At 41.5% G+C, this 16,987-nt stretch overlaps 2 pseudogenes; both read left to right on the top strand.

The window, feature by feature from the left end:
• Window positions 1–2,957: 2,957 nt before the first annotated feature.
• On the top strand, window positions 2,958–6,641 carry LOC112088352 (annotated as a pseudogene).
• A 695-nt stretch (window positions 6,642–7,336) lies between these two features.
• Window positions 7,337–9,480, top strand: LOC18022999 (annotated as a pseudogene).
• The last annotated feature ends 7,507 nt before the right edge of the window (window positions 9,481–16,987 follow it).

Below are 16,987 nucleotides of genomic sequence, written 5' to 3'. Positions count from 1 at the left end.
TCTAAAAATTGTGCATTAACGTAGTTCGATTTCCATTTGAGAGGAAATGTGTTTTATAGAGAGTATATGGATTTCGACCTACACCAAGAAATGGATTAATTAAAACGAGATGATTGAGATATTTTTGTTTTGACTGTGATTTCATATTTCACATATAACAACAACATGCAAATTAGCGAGAAAAAAAAAACTAGAAGAAAATCGAAATCTTAGAGAGGAAAATGATTTGATGCAGTTACCTGTCTAGAGTTTCTAATATTAATCATATGAATATATATATATATATATAATGACCCAAAACTTGATTTCATGAAGAATAGAAAACTGGCTACCATACATTCAGTGGCGGAGCCACTTACAAGTTATTGGGGTCATTGGCCCCAGTAGATTTTTAAAAATTAGAACAACTTATTAAAGCCCAGTTTTAATGTCTCCATTGATTAAATTATATATGCCCCATTCTCTTATTTATTAAACCCAAACTAATAAAATTGGATTTTTAAGCCCTTAAGCCCAATAAACAAACAAGAGTGTTCATTAAAACATATATTGTAATCTTTTCGTATAAAGTATTTATGGTTTTCTCTCTCAGGCACATCCTCCAAGAGAGTTTTTACCTTCCTGGTTTCCCTCCTTTTTTGAATATCTATCTGGTTTATTACCCAAAATAGAAACCTTATCTCCTCCTTACCACCTTGGGAATCCAAAACCCCGGGTTCCAGCCCCCGACGCTAGTCGGCGGGTCCGCTGCTCCTCCGCCTCCTTCCGGCGATGGTAGTATCCTCTCTTCTAGCTTATCGAAGGGATAGTGGTGGTGACATCTAGGAACCATCTCTCTATCCTCTCCTCTAGATCTTGGTGTAAACCAGTCTCAACCCTCTCACTCTGTCTCATCTTTTCGACCGCGATGTCCTCCAGAATCCCCGCACAAATGAAAGGAAAGGCTTTGGCATCTTCTCAGGATGACCCAAGGTCCATCCGCGTCAAAGTAAGAGAATCGGACAACTCTGCACTTCTCCTCAAACACTCCTTAACTCTGGTGGGGCGTGTCACAAACCCTAAGTACCAGAAAGTCTGGTCTCTTGTTCCATTCTTCACGAACAGATGGAAAACATCGGTCCGTCCTATCGGTGCAGACCTTGGTGAAGGGCACTTCTAATTCCAGTTCGATAACGAAGAGGACTTGCAACTCATCCTCCAAAACCGACCATACCACTATGCGAAATGGATGCTCATCATCCAGCGCTGGGAACCAACGGTGTCAAGATCCTTTCCTTTCCAAATTCCGTTCTGGATCCAAATCCAACGCTTTCCAGTCCACCTATGGACCTACGAAACCATCAAAAGCATTGGTGACTCTCTGGGGCTATGTGAGGATGTGGAAATCACTTCTATATCTGCAAAAATCAGAGTTCACATAAACGCTCTCAAACCCCTGGTCACTACCTCGGTTGTGGAATATCCCGATGGAGAGGAGGTTCAGGCTTCACTCGTCTACGAGAAGCTAGAGCGCCATTGCTCGTGGTGTATGATGTTAACCCACGAGGACAAGGAGTGCCTCGAATTCCCCATGTCAGGGTTGAACGATAAGGAGGACCTTTCCAAAAATTACCTGGACCCTAATGATGCTAGGAACGACATTGAAAGAGCGAAACTATGCCATACCTCACAGGAACGAGAGGTAAATCGTAGGCACCTCCTCCCGCCTCGTGTTCCCCTTCCTGTTGATGGTCCACCCCCTGGGTATCGCTCCTCCCTTCATGGCTCAGGTAATCACAGAGGAAAGGGCTCCATATCTAGGTTCCACTCAATCACCCAGGAAGACAGTTCTGACTCACGCAGACCCTCAAACCTCCGTAGGGATACCTCAAGCCGTACTGGGTCTGAGAATCGGTCCTCCTCTACGAGACCTGGCAAAGCAGAGCGTGCTCGCCTCAAGGAAGCTTCCTCCCTCATTCCTCCCCGCTGGGAAAGAGTGGAATCCTCGAGACTTCCAAGATCTCCTATTGGCTCTCTTGAGAACCCACTCACCCCTCCTCCTGCTCTCCCGAGGGATGCCCTGCACAACGCGATTGAGGAAGTGAGAGAAGTTATGGAAAAATACTCAAATGTACCTGACCCTACTGAGAGTGCGGCAAGAAAAGAACGCCTCCGGCAAGCTGAGGAATCCGGACAGCTAGTGGAGACTGCTGTCCAAATGCTTCAAGCCAACCGATCTTGAGACTGAAACCCCCTCCCCAAAATCTAATCGCATCCCGGCTTCCCAAAGGTTGGGCCCTATCTACCCTGAAGGAGGAGAATGTGACGATCTCCCAAGTGCCCCAAAGCCCATCGCCGCTAAACGACGTCCTGGACGACCACCAGGAGCTAAAGCAAAGGGTTGGTCCTCTCTACCTGCAACCAAAGCTATTACAAAATGTAGAAAGGTTCGCAAGGTCCATCCCTCACCCAGAAGGAAGCTGGCTGTGGGCTCATCATCTAGAGACAGCGAATCCTCGATATCTAGGGACTTTGGCGGGCCGAGCTCTGTAAATCCTCTTGCGGAGGTGAGTGCCCCTACCCCAGCCCAACCCTCCCATATGCCGCCTAACAAAACTAAGAAGCGATCGGTGGATTTTCATTCACCGTCAAATCCTCTTCCTTAAAAGTGGCAAGTTGGAACTGCCAGGGCCTGGGGAACCCCCTGACAGTCCAACGTATTCGAGAAATCAGGCGTAAACTCTTCCCGGAGATCCTATTCCTTTCGGAGACAAAAAACCCTGATCTCTATGTTATTGACAAGTTAAAATCACTGAAATATGATCGGCATCACCTGGTTCCCCCTCACGACGTCTGCGGCGGTGGTTTAGCCATCTTCTGGAAACAACACCTGGATCTACAGGTGATTTCGTCGTGTATAAATTACATTGACACTCAGATTCACTATAAAGGCAAACATATCTATATCACCTTGGTTTATGGAGACCCTGATAAAACAAAACGAAAGGCGATCTGGGACGATCTCATTGCCCGAGCATCCCTCCGATCTGCCCCTTGGTTCTTGACGGGCGACTTCAATGATATTATTGACAACACGGAGAAAGAGGGCGGCCCGGCTTGAGCGGAAGGCTCGTTTATCGACTTTCGATCCTGTCTTTCAGAAGGGGATCTATATGATCTGAACTTCTCGGGCGATTGCTTTTCCTGGAGAGGTGTGCGCCATGAACACCTGATTAGATGCCGCCTCGACAGAGCTATGGCAAACAATGACTGGATTGAGCTTTTTCCGGCAGCCAGAAGCGAATATCTCAAGTTTGAGGGCTCCGACCACCGGCCAATTATCTCTCACTTTTATACCACCCTAAAGAAGAAATCTCTGATCTTCCGATATGACCGGCGTTTCAGAAATAACACCGAGGTGGCCAATCTCATTAAAACCACATGGGCCAAAAGCCCACCGGACTCTATCTCTGACAGACTCGCTAAGTGCAAATGGGCTTTAATCGACTGGAACAGAACCCATCAACAGAACAGTCAAAAAACCATCATCTCCGTTAAACAAGCCCTGGAGAAAGCAATGGCCTCTCCGGTGAATGATGGAGCTCTGATCACCTCCCTCAACCTCCAACTGAAACATGCCTACCAGGAGGAAGAGGACTTCTGGAAACAACGAAGCCGTAACCTCTGGCTTAGCCTGGGTGATCGCATTCGGGCTACTTCCACGCGATTACCAAAAATCGGAAAGCCATCAACAGCTTCTCGGTTATTGAAGATGAAGCAGGGGTTCCAAAGTTTGAGGAAAACCAAATCGTTGAAGTGGTGGTGTCTTACTTCTCAACACTGTTCTCTACGAGTAATAACAACAGATTCGAGGTTGTCGACAAAGCCTTAGACCGGAAAATCACGGAGGAGACCAACCTTCAGCTCATTGTGGATCCGACGCCAGAGGAGATCAAACAAGCTGTTTTCTCCATCCACGCGGACAAGGCCCCAGGGCCGGATGGCTTTTCCGCGAGCTTCTTCTACTCTAACTGGAGCACCGTAGGACCTGAAATTGTCCAGGAAATCCAGGGGTTTTTCTCCTCTGGTGTATTACCAAAAGCCTGTAACGAGACTTTTTTCAGGTTAATCCCAAAACACCATGGAGCCAAGAAGATGGCCGACTATAGACCGATTGCGTTGTGCAACGTTTACTTCAAAATTATCTCAAAACTCCTTGCTCGTCGTCTACAACCTATCCTTGGGGAGATCATCTAGGAAAACCAATCTGCGTTTGTGGCTAATCGTTCGATCACTGACAACGTGCCCATTACACATGAGATGCTCCACTACCTCAAGACCTCAAATGCCAGGAAGTTCTGTTCAACGGCCGTGAAAACGGATATGTCAAAAGCGTACGATCGCTTAGAATGGGATTTCATTCGAGCAGTTCTTCAGCGCCTTGGTTTCCATCCTCGATGGATTGACTGGACCATGACCTGCATCAGCACTGTGACCTACCGCTTCCTCTTAAACGAAGGTCCGAGTGGACATGTCCAACCGTCTAGAGGTATAAGACAAGGTGATCCCCTGTCTCCCTATCTCTTCATCTTGTGTAGCGAGGTGTTATCCGGTCTTTGCAGGAAAGCTCAGCTAGACGGATCTCTTCGTGGTCTCCGAGTCGCTAGAGGATCTCCCCGTTTAAACCACTTACTTTTTGCAGACGATACTGTTTTCTTCTGTAATACAAGTGTGGAGAACACTACTGCTCTCTCGAATATCATCAAACAATATGAATCCGCTTCGGGCCAATCGATCAACCTTGATAAATCCTCCATCAGTTTTTCCCGGAAAACCCCTCCTGATGTCCAAGAAAACTAGCTCTCAACATAAACAGAGAGGGCGGTGTGGGCAAATATCTGGGGCTCCCTGAACATTTTGGCCGCCGGAAAAAAGATCTTTTCACCGGCATTGTCGACAAGATCCGCCAGAAGGTCCTCAGTTGGTCCAACCGGTTTCTGTCTAAGGCTGGCAAGATGGTGCTCCTCAAGAGTGTCCTGTCTGCAATGCTTTCTTACGCCATGAGCTGCTTCAAGCTCCCAAACTCCTTGTGTAAACGGATTCAGGCTGCGCTCACCAGGTTTTGGTGGGATGACAAGGCTGATAAGAAGAAGATGTGCTGGCTCTCATGGGATAAACTCACTCAAAATAAAAATCGTGGGGGCCTTGATTTCCGAGACATCACTTGCTTTAATGATGCACTCTTGGCCAAACAGAGTTGGCGCATTCTCCAAAACCCAAAGTGCCTCTTGGCTCGGATCCTACTGAGTAAGTATTGTAAACATTCCTCTTTCTTGGAGGTGGAATGTTCGTCTACAGCATCCCATGGTTGGCGAAGTGTGATCATTGGTCGGGATCTCCTAAAGCAAAACTTGGGATGGGTCATTGGGAACGGAAAGAGTGTCGAAATCTGGAATGACCCGTGGCTCTCATCCTCCAACAAAGTTTCCCTGGTCGGACCCTGTTCCAACGGCTCTGCACATCTCTTGGTTGCTGAGCTTCTTGATGACAACCTGAGTTGGAACCCTGATAAAATCCAACAGCTCTGCCCCCAAGTAGAAGATCTCATTCTCAACATCAAACCGAGTTTATTTGTGGCTTCCGACAAAAGGGTCTGGTTAAAGGACAAATCGGGGGTGTATACCACTCGATCGGGCTACTTCACTGCTCTGTCCCAGAACCCTGTTAACCTTCCTCAATCCTCCCTGAGCTGGATCTCTGATGTCTGGACTATACCCTCAGCTCCAAAAATCAAAACATTCCTATGGAGGGTAGCGAGTGGAGCCCTCCCCGTGGGAAGCAACATAGCACGACGCATTGAAGGTGCCTCCAACACCTGCCACCGATGCGGAGAAGAGGAAACTGTGGAACATCTTCTATTTTAGTGCAGCTTTGCTAAACGAGTCTGGCAACACTCTCCCTTTATAGAGATCCCAGACTTTGAACAGTTTCAACATTTTGACACCTTCTGGAAGGCTGTTAAGAACCTTCCCTGTCAAGCCAATTCGGGCATACTCAAAGGTACTCTTCCCCCGTGGATCTGTTGGAGCATTTGGAAAGCTCGAAACAATGACCTCTTCAGCTCCAAACTGTTCTCGAATGTGGAAGTGGCCTCTAAAGCACTAACTGATACCCTTGAATGGCAGAACAGTCAACCGAGTAAATCCACGGGATCACTTCCCCTGGTGAATGTTGACTCGCAACCCGGCCTTACTGATATTGTTTGCCGGACTGATGCTTCGTGGAACCTGTCTAGTAAAAGAGCTGGACTGGCATGGACGCTATCTGGAACGATCGACACTTCAGTCCGCAACTTCTCTCTTACTGTGGACAACATCTCATCCCCATTAATGGCAGAAGGGATGGCGATGCGTTCTGCTCTTTCTATTGCTGCTGCTGAAAACATAAGGACGATATCGGTCGAATCCGACTCCTTACCCCTGATCAGAGCCGTTTCATCTGGCTCCACCATCTCTGAACTCTATGGAGTCCTAGAGGATATTGCTAGCATTTCTACTTCCTTCGCTTTCATTGATTTTAAGTTCATTCCTAGGTCTCTTAACGCTATTGCTGATCGGCTTGCAAAACAAGCTCTGTATGCGACTAAAACTTTGTCCGTTTAAGTAAGAAATGCAATTTGAAGTTCAAAAAAAAAAAAAGCCCAATAAACAAACAAGCACAAGCTTGAAGCTACTAATAGAAACAAAAAAACGTGATTGATAAAAAATGAAGAATCCCACATCGACATCTAGTGAAACAAATTCTAAAAAAGGCTGCATATATATAGTTTATTTTATTTTAGCAACATCAGTAATTTTTTTGGGCTTAAAAGTTAAAACATAAAAGCCTACGTTTAAAGAGCTTCCGCTAAATCAAACGGAATTCGGATAGATCAAACATTGCTTTGGTATGATTTGGCCCACCGATTTAATTATCGGTTCACAGAGTTTAATTGGTTTTTTTGGATTTTTAAAGTTTTTAAAAATCCGATTTTAGTAGCTAATTTAGATCGGATTGTTAGCTGGTTTTTAATTAAACCGATTTAACCAACCGATCTAATCTGAGTTTTAAACATCACTGCAAAAATAGCATACTATGAATCAATTAGTAAGTCTTATATATTTGTTTAATTATTTATTTTAGTTAATTTTTTAACTTAATTTAAATTAGTAACACAATTGTTTTTTTTCTCAGTTGATGGAAAAGTTTTTGAAAATAAAATCCGCCTCAACATCTGAGACTGAGAGTAATTTGGATGATTTGCCATGGGATCCTGCTAAACGGAAAAAGATTTTGGAATATCATCCAAATAAAAGAGATGAGGTAAGACGCAAGTATCTTGATAGAGGTCCTTGTAAGCCTTATGGTCATAATTTTCCAAAAAAAATGATAGGAAAATCATTAAGAAGTTTAATCCAGCTTGGTTTGATCAGTATGCTAACTGGCTTGAGTATAGCGTATCGAGAGATAAAGCCTTCTGTTTGTGCTGTTACTTGTTTAGAGATGATATACAAAAACAAGGTGGGAATGATGCATTTGTGACCGAAGGTTTTTCTAGTTGGAATAAATCTGAAAGATTAGCTATTCATGTGGGTGCTATGAATAGCTTTCATAATATTGCTGTTAAGAAGTGTGATTCTTTGATGAATCAAAATCATTCTATTGAGCATGCTTTTTATAAGCAAGATGATGTGGCAAAAAATGAGTATCGTATTCGGTTAAATGCTTCAATTGATGCTTCTAGATATTTGTTGCGACAAGGATTATCTTTCCGTGCTCATGATGAGTCAGTAGAGTCTGATAATAAAGGGAATTTCAAACAACTCTTGAAATACACAGCAGAACAGAACGAGGTTGTAGGTAAGGTTGCTTTGGAGAATGCTCCAAAAAATAACCAAATGACTTCTCCTCCGATTCAGAAGGATATCGTACACTGTTTTGCAGAAGAAGTTGTGAAATCTATTATAGAAGAAATTGATCATGGTGTTTTTGGTCTATTGGTGGATGAATCTGCTGATGTTTCACACAAAGAACAAATGGCTGTTGTTTTTCGGTTTGTCGATAAGATAGGAACAATCAAAGAAAGATTTATTGGTGTTGTTCATGTAAGAGACACATCTTCCTTGACTCTCAAGCATGCTATAGATGATTTGTTTGCTAAGTATGGATTGAGCTTGAAAAATATAAGAGGTCAAGGTTATGATGGAGCGAGTAACATGAAAGGTGAATTTAATGGTCTCCGGTCTTTGATTCTAAGGGAAAACAGTTCAGGCTATTATGTTCATTGCTTTGCTCATCAACTTCAGTTGGTTGTAGTGGCAATTGCGAAAAAACATTTTGAAGTTGGTGATTTTTTCGATAAGATATCTACAATGTTGAATGTTGTTGGAGCTTCGTGCAAACGAAAAGATAAGTTTCAAGAAATATACCGAAAAGAAATTGAAAAAGAAATCAATGATGGTGAAATTAGCACAGGGAAAGGAAAGAATCAAGATCGTTCTCTTCCAAGGCCAGCAGCTACTCGTTGGGGTTCTCATCATAAGACATTGTTCCGCTTGGTCGAGTTATTTTCAATAGTTACTAAGGTGCTTAAATTTATTCAAACCGAAGGCATTGAAGACTCGAAGAAACGTCAAGCATATGGTCTTGCTAATTATTTGCACACATTTGATTGTGTGTTCTATATGCATTTTATGTTGCATATCTTGGGGCTAACTGAAAATTTATCTATGGCTTTGCAAACAAAAGATCAAGACATTCTCAATGCTGTTTCGTTGGTCGAATCTACAAAGCGAGAACTACAGAAGTTTAGAGATGATGGATGGGACTCACTGATGGTTAAGGTTCATTCTTTTTGTAAGAAACATGACGTTGACATGGTCATGATAGAAGATGAGTTTGTTGATTTCAGAAGGCCAAGAAAGAGAACCAACACAACCAATTTACAATATTACAAGATCAGTTGTTTTAATTTTGTTCTGGATTTGCAGCTGCAAGAGTTCAATGATCGTTTTACTGAAGTAAACACTCAACTCCTTATTTGCATGGCTTCTTTAAGTCCCACAAGTTCATTCAAGCAGTTTGATAAAGATAAGTTGATGAAGTTGGTTGAGTTCTATCCAGATGATTTTACTTCTGTTGAGCGTTTTTCTCTTGAGCAGCAATTTGACATCTACATTGACAATGTAAAAGAGGATAAACGATTTAGCAATTTGAAAAGTCTTGGAGATCTTTCGCGTCTGATGGTGGAAACACAGAAACATCTTGCACTTCCTCTTATTTACAGATTATTGAAGTTGGTGTTGACTTTACCAGTTGCTACAGCAACAGTTGAGATGTTTTTCTGCAATGAAGTTTGTGAAAACAACTTCTCGCAATCGAATTGGAGATCAATTTTTAAGCGATTGTCTTGTTTGTTTATTGAGAAAGAGTTGTTTGAATCAGTTACAAATGAAACAGTGATGAAGAGATTTCAAACCATGGCTCAATGTAGAGTATGCTTGTAAGGTGGTTTTAATAACATTTATAAACTATTTTTTATTTTTATGTATGATTTTTTAAATATTTATTTATTTAATTTTTTATATTTAAATATTTATGCCCCAATGAAAAAAATTTCTGGCTCCACCACTGCATACATTCCAATATTCCCTTGAGAATGGTCACATTGTAGTCTATCTACAGATTTTGAGTCATCTACATTTGTTCGGGAAGAACCCATAACAGTCCATCTACAGATTTTAATTAAGTCATTTAGAATCTGAGTTAAAAAAAAAAAGAAGAATAATGATTTAGATTCTTGAACCATTGCGAAAGAGATACTATTTGTATTAAATCCTTCCTATGAGATATAGACAGATTATACACGGAAAATACTTGTAAAGGATCATCGTCATTGAAATCAACCTATCCAAAGAAATTACAAAGAAAATCTGCAGCACTCAAACTATATTCTATCTAGTGTTCTTCTACTTTTTTTTTATTCACAGTGATAGAATAGGAAACTCAATACCGAAATTAGTGCACCGTATATTCTTGTATTTACTCTGATTGATTAGCTTGATTCCCTTGTACATTATATAATGATAATGCAACACACAGAGAAGGGCACGGTTTGTGCTTCTTACCAATTAACATGGTATCAGAGCTTTGTCTCTAACCTAAATCTCTTTCTTCCAGCCGCCGCTCTCTGAAAAATCCTTCTTTTCTATCTCTTCGTTCTTCTTCTATTGCTTCTCCTTCATCTCTCTCTTTCTCTTGTTGCTCTTCTCTGTCTCTGATATACATTTACTCTTCTCTTTCTCTGCACTTTTACTCTGCATTTTCTCTGCAATTCATCATCGTCATCAAACTCACCTCCAATGGCGGCCGCTGCAACACCCACCACTGCAACACCAACCGCCGCAAGTCTCACTCAGATCCGCGCTCATATCCCAATCATTCTCGACATGAGTAAGATGAATTACGACCAGTGGCGCATCCTCTTTGAAACCCATTGCTTCAGCTTCTCCGTCACAGGCCATTTAGATGGCTCCTCTCTCCCTACAGGACCAGAAGACACGGCCTGGAAACAACTTGACAACACCGTCAAAATGTGGATCTATGGTACGATCTCGGAATCTCTCCTCAACTCTGTTCTTAAAAGCCAGTGTTCTGCTCACGAACTATGGACCACGCTCGAAAATCTCTTCCGCGTCAACAAAGAAACTCGAGCAATTCAACTTGAAAATCAACTCCGCAATTTAACTATTGGAGATCTCTCGGTTCATGATTACTGCCAAAAACTCAAGTCAATCTCCGATATGCTTGCCAACGTCAACTCTCCGATTACAGATCGTGTTCTTGTCATGCACCTCCTAAATGGGCTCAACAGCAAATTTGATAACATCGTTAACGTTATCAAACATCGGACACCACCATGTACGTTTGGTGATGCGAGATCAATGCTCAAAGATGAAGAAGATCGCCTCAACACCAAACGCCAAATTACCTCAAACAACGACGACAACGCTTCATCGGCTCAGCTCCTGCTTGCTACAACTCCCCAACAAAATTCTCAGCCTCAAGATTACTCCAATCAACGAGGATACAACAACAACTACAAAGGCAATCGCAACAATAAAGGAAACAGGGGTCGCGGTAGCGGACGCAACAACTACAATCAGAATTGGAATCATCCCCAATCCTCTACGCCACCATGGTTCTGGCCGCAACAGCAGCAACCCATTTGGCCGCAACAGCAGCAACCACTTTGGACTCAATAGAACCGACAGTTTCAACCTTAACTTGCCCCTGCAAATTTTGGAATTCTCGGTCCGATGCCACAAAATCAACGTGGTTCTGCCTACCTCACTCAGACATTCCAACCTCAGACTCAAGGAGCAGTGACTCAGGAATTCATCCCAACTGCTCTCGCCAGTGCATTCAACACAATGACGCTTCAAGACCCGGCAGATTCTGGTTGGTACATGGATACTGGTGCCACTGCACACTTGACGTCACAACCAGGTATGATTTCTATATCTTCATCTTCTCCTTCATCCTCTGTCTCTTCTCTTCCCTTTGTCACAGTGGGAAATGGATCTAGTTTACCTGCAACAGCAATGGGAAAATCCACAATCTCAACCTCTTCTCGGCCTCTTTATCTCCAAAACGTTTTACTTTGTCCTGGCATTTTAAAAAATCTCGTTTCTGTTCGTCAATTTACTAAAGATAATTTTTGTTCTGTTGAATTTGACCCTTTCGGTTTTCTTATTAAGGACCTTCAAACTCGAGCTCCTCTACTCCGATGTGACAGTGATGGCCCTCTCTACTCTGTCACTCTAACCACATCTCATTTCCCTCAAGCTTTTGTTTCAACATCTTCTTCTGCTTCAGTTTGGCATAGACGACTCGGTCATCCCGGGAACTCGACGCTACGTTTTTTAGTGTCTTCTGGATTTCTTAAATGTTCAAAAATGGATACGACTCCCTTGTGTCACCCATGTCAGTTAAGGAAACATATTCGGCAACCGTTTTTATCTTCTTCATCGCAAGTTTTCTCTGTTTTTGATATTGTACACTCTGATATTTGGACATCTCCAATTCCAAGTGTCAGTGGAATACGATATTATGTTATTTTTTGGATCAATATAGTCATTTTCTTTGGGTTTATCCTTTACGTCAAAAGAGTGAAGTTTTCACAAAATTTCTGCATTTTTTTCGTTATATTCAAACTCAATTTAACAAAACAATTAAAGCTTTTCATTGTGACAATGGTGGTGAATACACCAGTCGTGAATTTCAAAATTTTCTCTCTTCCAATGGCATCCAATCTCGCTTCTCATGCCCCCATACCTCACAGCAAAATGGCCGTGCTGAACGCACTCTTCGAACCCTCAACAATCTCATTCGTGTTCTCCTTCTCCAAGCTCATATGCCTCCTTCCTATTGGGTCGAAGCGCTTCATATGGCAGCTCACCTGTTCAACATTCTTCCCTCTTCCTCTATCAACAATGAAATCCCTTTTACTCGACTCTTTCAAAAAGCCGTCTCTTATGATCACCTTCGAATTTTTGGCTGCCTTTGTTATCCAAATCTTCTTCCAACTTCTATTCATAAACTTGCTCCTCGCTCCTCTAAATGCGTTTTTCTGGGCTATCCCTTCAACCATCGTGGCTATCGATGCTTAGACCTTGAAACAAAACGCATAATCTTATCTCGTCATGTCGTTTTTAATGAAAACTCTTTCCCTTTTCAACACTCTGCTTCTGAAACATATCCAACGCCACCGACTACTCAACACTCTTATTATCCTCTTCTCCACTCTCTTCCTTCCGTGACTTTGCCTCCCCAACAAACACCGTCAGCTCCGCCGGCTCTGCCTACTCCGCCAGCTCCACTAGCTCCACCACCACCACCAGCTCCACCAGCACCGCCGATGGTTCCTCCAGTTGTTGTAACAACGCAAGCTCCACCTCCTCTTCCACCTTCTCATGGGATACAAACACGGAGCCGTAGTGGAATTACTAAAAAGAAGCAGATTTTCTCACTTCATACAGATACGATCTCTCCTCTCCCTATATCTCATGTCCAAGCTTTAAAAGATAAGTATTGGAACAATGCAATGCATGTAGAATATGATGCTCTCATTAAGAGTGGCACGTTTATAATTGTCCCAAGACCCTTACACACTAACATTGTGCGCTCCATGTGGCTTTTTAGACATAAGTTTGATGCAGGTGGTCGTCTTTCTCGATACAAAGCCCGTCTTGTCGCAAATGGCAAATCACAACAAATTGGAATAGATTGCGATGAGACTTTCAGCCCTGTCGTCAAGCCTGCGACGATCCGTACTGTCCTTCACGTTGCCGTCTCACTTCAATGGCCTGTGCGACAACTCGACGTCAAAAATGCATTCTTATACGGCGATCTCGATGAAACAGTGTATATGCATCAGCCACCAGGATTCGTTGATCCAACTCGGCCTACGCATGTCTGTCTACTCAAAAAATCTCTCTACGGCCTTAAACAAGCCCCTCGTGCTTGGTATCAACGTTTCGCAAACTTCGCCACCAAGATCGGGTTTAAACAAAGCAAATGTGATGCATCATTATTTGTTCTAAGCCGCGGGAAAGACTTAGCCTATCTACTCCTCTACGTAGACGACATTGGACTCACAGCATCTTCACCTTCTCTCCTACGGTCGATCATAACATCTCTAAACTCTGAATTTTCTATGACTGACCTTGGCGATCTTCACTATTTTCTTGGTATTGCTATTAACAGGGATCAAAACGGGATGTTCTTAAGCCAACAAAACTACGCCGCCGACATCATCCACCGTGCAGGCATGTCGGGATGCAACCCTTGCTCCACCCCGGTTGATACATCGTCAAAACTTGCGGCTGATGCTGGACCACCTGTTGCTGACCCTACTCTCTATCGCAGCCTTGCTGGTGCTCTCCAATACCTCACTTTCACGCGTCCAGACATAGCATATTCCGTTCAGCAGGTTTGTCTTCACATGCATGATCCCCGTGAGCCACATCTTAATGCTCTCAAACGTATAATCCGCTACATCAAAGGCACCATCACTCACGGACTTCAACTGAAACCAACCACCATCTCTAAGATCACGGCTTACACCGATGCTGACTGGGCAGGTTGTACCACCACACGCCGATCCACCTCTGGGTATTGCGTCTTCCTTGGCGACAACCTCGTCTCTTGGTCATTAAAACGCCAACCAACAGTATCTCGTTCAAGTGCGGAAGCTGAATACCGTGGAGTTGCCAATGCTGTAGCCGAAACAACTTGGCTTCGTAATCTCCTTCTTGAACTTCGTTGTCCTATCACCACTGCAACTATCGTGTATTGTGACAACGTCAGCGCCGTCTACCTTTCTACAAACCCAGTCCAACACCAACGCACTAAACACGTGGAGATTGACATCCATTTCGTCCGAGAACGTGTTGCCCTTGGCAGTGTACGAGTGCTCCACGTTCCCTCGGCTCACCAATACGCAGATATTTTTACCAAGGGGCTTCCATCTTCACTCTTCACCAGCTTTCGATCCAGTCTAAACGTTCAGCCATCCCACGTTAAGACTGCGGGGGAGTGATAGAATAGGAAACTCAATACCGAAATTAGTGCACCGTATATTCTTGTATTTACTCTGATTGATTAGCTTGATTCCCTTGTACATTATATAATGATAATGCAACACACAGAGAAGGGCATGGTTTGTGCTTCTTACCAATTAACACACAGCTCTATCTAGTGTTCATGAACCAAAATTATGTGGGTCTATGCGATATTGAATTCGAGTGCTCGAAACAAAATAAAAATTATTAGGGGATGTTAAGGATTTTAACCTTAATCTTGATCGATCTTGATCAAATCCTAGACTTAATTGAACTAATTGATCACACGGTTTCGCTCTTTCTAAAATACGAATAGAAAATCTTGAAAGCAATAAGAACCAAAGAAATTTAACTTTTTTAGTGACAACAGTAGTCTAAGGCGAAGAAGAAGACGAGTTAAGCGCTCTTCCAACTGAGTCGAAGCCGTTGGGCTCCTTTTTTCAAGAACATAGCTTCATGGGAAGATGAAGAACAGAGCTGCGCAACATTCTGATTAGACTTGAGCCTAAAATCTCGTAGCCCATCTTACAATCAAATGAAGTAAAGCCCATTTATTCACTATCTCGTTTTTTGTACTTTGAAAATCACCATTCCAACAAAATTTTGAACAGTTGCTTTCAAAATAATATATTAATCAAATAATATATTAATCATCGTTTTGATATGTTTGTTAAATTATAAAATTTAAGATTTTTTATAGATTAACTATAAACTGATATTTGATAAACAAACTTTTTTTTGGCGTTTTCATGTTCAATTTGCCTTTAGTGTCTTAACACCAGCTATCTATGCACAAGATGATTGTGTCTGTTATTGTGCTTAACTATGTTAGTCTCATGATGGATCTGTGCATGAGGCTATCTTTTCACGCCATTGTGAGAAACTACTTCCTTATTTGTTCTTTTAGAGAGTATGAATCGTGTTTCACGTTTATTGATTCATGGTTTCTGAAACCTACCTCTACATTGATTCATGAATAATGATGAGTTCTTTCAAAAAAAAAAAAAAATTCATATAACAAACATATATATACACAAAAATTATTTCTATTAACTATACAATATTTTCCTACACTAGAAATAATACATAAATATAGTTCAAAAATTATTCATGTATACCCTCACACAACGCATATCAGAAATCTACAGTGTGTTTATATAATATATAGTTAAGTAAGTACTAGATCCAGCGAAATGTATGATATATGCATGTGTGAGCTGTAAGGTTAATCCACAAATCATGGGTTTTGTCGTTAAAAGAAGAGAAAGAAGGAACCTTATGCAAGCACCAACCAAGACAGCCCTTTCCATGGACCATGACCTCTCTCCCAACTATAAAAATGCCATCTGTTTACTTGTGATTTCTTCACTCTTCTATTGTTTTTTTTATATATATGTTGTATTCTATGTACTCACATTACCAAAAACGAGGAAAATAAATTTGAAATGTGGACCTCTCACTAAACACTAAAATGATTCATAAACGAATTTATTATACGACGATTTGTTGGATGAAAACATTGATGTGTATATAACAAGATTCGAGCCATAACTGCGGTATTATATAACATATGAGGTATTTGGTAGGTGGATGTGATAACCTTCTAAGTTCTTTGATTTATTGAATGCTATAACGTAGAAGTTAGAAACAAAACTAATATTCCATAAAATTTAACATGGTATACTTTTTTTGACAACAAACATAATTTTAGAAAAGAAAAAATAAATTAAGTTTCCGATAAAAAGACGACTCCAAATCCTACTCACTAGGAGTATTTAACCAAAAAAAACATTACTAACTAAAACTGAAATAACTTCAAAACCCCAAAAGAATACCTAAAACGTGTTTGACTCGAAAAGTTCTATTATAACCCCAAGATGTATGCGACACTAGGCTATGGATTCCAAGGTTTCGTATAAAATGTATAAACTGCTGAATCTATACTGTTTTTACGTGAAAAAACATAATTCTGCTTCTTTATACTATTTCTTAGGACATATATCTAGCTTCTTTTTAATATAAAAAATAATATTATAATTGTGCTATTAACTATAAGTGAAATATCAGTATTCTACTAAAACTAGTATTATTGTTTTGTGATTATTCTGCACAAACTCGATTTATCTAAAATATATTCTAAAATATTTTAGTATTCAGTTCTATTCATCTAAACTAGTCTATAGTCCTCAGTAAATGCAAATCCACATATCAGATTATTTTTGCCTACACATTCACGTTTATATGAAAAAGACATTTACATCAAAGTAACACCATCCATTATATTTGGAATACGACATAAAATAAAGCCATGATAGAAAATTATATAAATCCTCTAAGACGAGTAC

The sequence above is a fragment of the Eutrema salsugineum genome, unplaced genomic scaffold (genome assembly GCF_000478725.1).
Source record: "Eutrema salsugineum unplaced genomic scaffold, Eutsalg1_0 scaffold_14, whole genome shotgun sequence".
In the NCBI taxonomy this organism is placed as follows: domain Eukaryota; kingdom Viridiplantae; phylum Streptophyta; class Magnoliopsida; order Brassicales; family Brassicaceae; genus Eutrema; species Eutrema salsugineum.
The sequence above is the reverse complement of the archived record's forward strand: the minus strand, read 5'-3'. Positions and strand labels throughout refer to the sequence as shown.